Source organism: Lethenteron reissneri, unplaced genomic scaffold (genome assembly GCF_015708825.2).
Source record: "Lethenteron reissneri isolate LAM-NWPU_2019-01 unplaced genomic scaffold, ASM1570882v1 scaffold_1408, whole genome shotgun sequence".
NCBI lineage: Eukaryota > Metazoa > Chordata > Hyperoartia > Petromyzontiformes > Petromyzontidae > Lethenteron > Lethenteron reissneri.
The window spans coordinates 128,106-131,407 of NW_026891122.1; the positions used below are offsets into that span (position 1 = coordinate 128,106).

The following is a 3,302-nucleotide window of genomic DNA, read 5'->3' on the forward strand; positions in this document are numbered from 1 at the left end:
GGGCGCATTCAGGGTGATACGGTCGTAGGCCATACTTGCAGAGACCTGACGCACATTCATATGTAGAAATCAAGATTCAACTCTACTGCGGGAGGTCAACACTCATGAAAACGTTTATTCTGGACTCCTGGTTGAGCCCCGAAAGAGTGGCATTAAACGGTCTTTACAAGAAAATCTTGATCCCAATGCAGTACACCATATCCACGTGCAATTGGCAGGTGAACTGACTGGGGGAATTGAAGAGTAAAACGCGACCCATCCAGATAGAAAAATGCAAAAGCCTACAACACCTGGTATTCCCAGGCAGTCTCCGATCCAAGTATTAACCAGGCTCGACTCTGCTTAGCTTCCGAGCTCAGACGAGATCGGGCACATTCAGGGTGATATGGTCGTAGGCCATGCTTGCAGAGACCTGACGCACATTCATATGTAAAAATCAAGTTCGATTCCCAACAGTGGTCCTGGCGTCAAATGAGTCGCGTGTACAAACATCGCTAGCACCGGAGAGACAAAGGCGGCCGGGCGTGGTGCTGGCCACCCACCCCCTACGAACACAGCAAATACCTGAGTTCAACTCCCGCTCACGTAACACCAAGTTGAGCGAGAAGGTAGTTGAGTGCCTGGGTAGCTGAGTGAGAGAATAGTTGAGTGGCTGTGAAGTTGCGTTAGTGAGTCGTTGAGATATTGCGTAGTTGACTTCCTGGGTAGTTGAGTCGCTGGATAGTTGAGTGGCTGTGTAGTTGAGTGACGGTGTAGCTGGGTGGCTGTGTAGTTGAGTGACGATGTAGCTGGGTGGCTGTGTAGTTGAGTGACGATGTAGCTGGGTGGCTGTGTAGTTGAGTGACGATGTAGCTGGGTGGCTGTGTAGTTGAGTGACGATGTAGCTGGGTGGCTGTGTAGTTGAGTGACGATGTAGCTGGGTGGCTGTGTAGTTGAGTGACGATGTAGCTGGGTGGCTGTGTAGTTGAGTGACGATGTAGCTGGGTGGCTGTGTAGTTGAGTGACTGCGTAGCTGGGTGGCTGTGTAGTTGAGTGACTGGTGTAGCTGGGTGGCTGTGTAGTTGAGTGACGATGTAGCTGGGTGGCTGTGTAGTTGAGTGACGGTGTAGCTGGGTGGCTGTGTAGTTGAGTGACGGTGTAGCTGGGTGGCTGTGTAGTTGAGTGACGATGTAGCTGGGTGGCTGTGTAGTTGAGTGACGGTGTAGCTGGGTGGCTGTGTAGTTGAGTGACGGTGTAGCTGGGTGGCTGTGTAGTTGAGTGACGATGTAGCTGGGTGGCTGTGTAGTTGAGTGACGGCGTAGCTGGGTGGCTGTGTAGTTGAGTGACGATGTAGCTGGGTGGCTGTGTAGTTGAGTGATGATGTAGCTGGGTGGCTGAGTAGTTGAGTGACGATGTAGCTGGGTGGCTGAGTAGTTGAGTGACGGTGTAGCTGGGTGGCTGTGTAGTTGAGTGACGATGTAGCTGGGTGGCTGAGTAGTTGAGTGACGGTGTAGCTGGGTGGCTGAGTAGTTGAGTGACGATGTAGCTGGGTGGCTGAGTAGTTGAGTGACGGTGTAGCTGGGTGGCTGTGTAGTTGAGTGACGATGTAGCTGGGTGGCTGTGTAGTTGAGTGACGATGTAGCTGGGTGGCTGAGTAGTTGAGTGACGATGTAGCTGGGTGGCTGAGTAGTTGAGTGACGGTGTAGCTGGGTGGCTGTGTAGTTGAGTGACGGTGTAGCTGGGTGGCTGGGTAGTTGAGTGACGGTGTAGCTGGGTGGCTGAGTAGTTGAGTGACGGTGTAGCTGGGTGGCTGAGTAGTTGAGTGACGGTGTAGCTGGGTGGCTGTGTAGTTGAGTGACGATGTAGCTGGGTGGCTGAGTAGTTGAGTGACGATGTAGCTGGGTGGCTGTGTAGTTGAGTGACGATGTAGCTGGGTGGCTGTGTAGTTGAGTGACGGTGTAGCTGGGTGGCTGAGTAGTTGAGTGACGGTGTAGCTGGGTGGCTGAGTAGTTGAGTGACGATGTAGCTGGGTGGCTGTGTAGTTGAGTGACGATGTAGCTGGGTGGCTGAGTAGTTGAGTGACGATGTAGCTGGGTGGCTGAGTAGTTGAGTGACGATGTAGCTGGGTGGCTGTGTAGTTGAGTGACGGTGTAGCTGGGTGGCTGAGTAGTTGAGTGACGGCGTAGCTGGGTGGCTGTGTAGTTGAGTGACGTGTAGCTGGGTGGCTGTGTAGTTGAGTGACGATGTAGCTGGGTGGCTGTGTAGTTGAGTGACGATGTAGCTGGGTGGCTGTGTAGTTGAGTGACGGCGTAGCTGGGTGGCTGTGTAGTTGAGTGACAGTGTAGCTGGGTGGCTGTGTAGTTGAGTGACGGTGTAGCTGGGTGGCTGTGTAGTTGAGTGACGGTGTAGCTGGGTGGCTGTGTAGTTGAGTGACGATGTAGCTGGGTGGCTGAGTAGTTGAGTGACGATGTAGCTGGGTGGCTGTGTAGTTGAGTGACGGTGTAGCTGGGTGGCTGAGTAGTTGAGTGACGGCGTAGCTGGGTGGCTGTGTAGTTGAGTGACGGTGTAGCTGGGTGGCTGTGTAGTTGAGTGACGATGTAGCTGGGTGGCTGTGTAGTTGAGTGACGGCGTAGCTGGGTGGCTGTGTAGTTGAGTGACAGTGTAGCTGGGTGGCTGTGTAGTTGAGTGACGATGTAGCTGGGTGGCTGTGTAGTTGAGTGACGATGTAGCTGGGTGGCTGTGTAGTTGAGTGACGATGTAGCTGGGTGGCTGTGTAGTTGAGTGACGATGTAGCTGGTGGGCTGTGTAGTTGAGTGACGGTGTAGCTGGGTGGCTGAGTAGTTGAGTGACGGTGTAGCTGGGTGGCTGTGTAGTTGAGTGACGGTGTAGCTGGGTGGCTGAGTAGTTGAGTGACGGTGTAGCTGGGTGGCTGGTGTAGTTGATGACGATGTAGCTGGGTGGCTGTGTAGTTGAGTGACGATGTAGCTGGGTGGCTGAGTAGTTGAGTGACGGTGTAGCTGGTAGCTGTGTAGTTGAGTGACGATGTAGCTGGGTGGCTGAGTAGTTGAGTGACGGTGTAGCTGGGTGGCTGAGTAGTTGAGTGACGATGTAGCTGGGTGGCTGTGTAGTTGAGTGACGGTGTAGCTGGGTGGCTGAGTAGTTGAGTGACGATGTAGCTGGGTGGCTGTGTAGTTGAGTGACGATGTAGCTGGGTGGCTGTGTAGTTGAGTGACGGTGTAGCTGGGTGGCTGGGTAGTTGAGTGACGGTGTAGCTGGGTGGCTGAGTAGTTGAGTGACGGTGTAGCTGGGTGGCTGGGTAGTTG

The 3,302-nt window shown here is 53.7% G+C and overlaps 1 non-coding gene across 1 annotated transcript; it reads right to left on the bottom strand.

The window, feature by feature from the left end:
- Positions 1-278: 278 nt before the first annotated feature.
- Positions 279-397, bottom strand: LOC133362239 (5S ribosomal RNA). Its single transcript, XR_009757478.1, has one exon. It is a non-coding gene; the product is annotated as a 5S ribosomal RNA (ribosomal RNA).
- Positions 398-3,302: the final 2,905 nt, after the last annotated feature.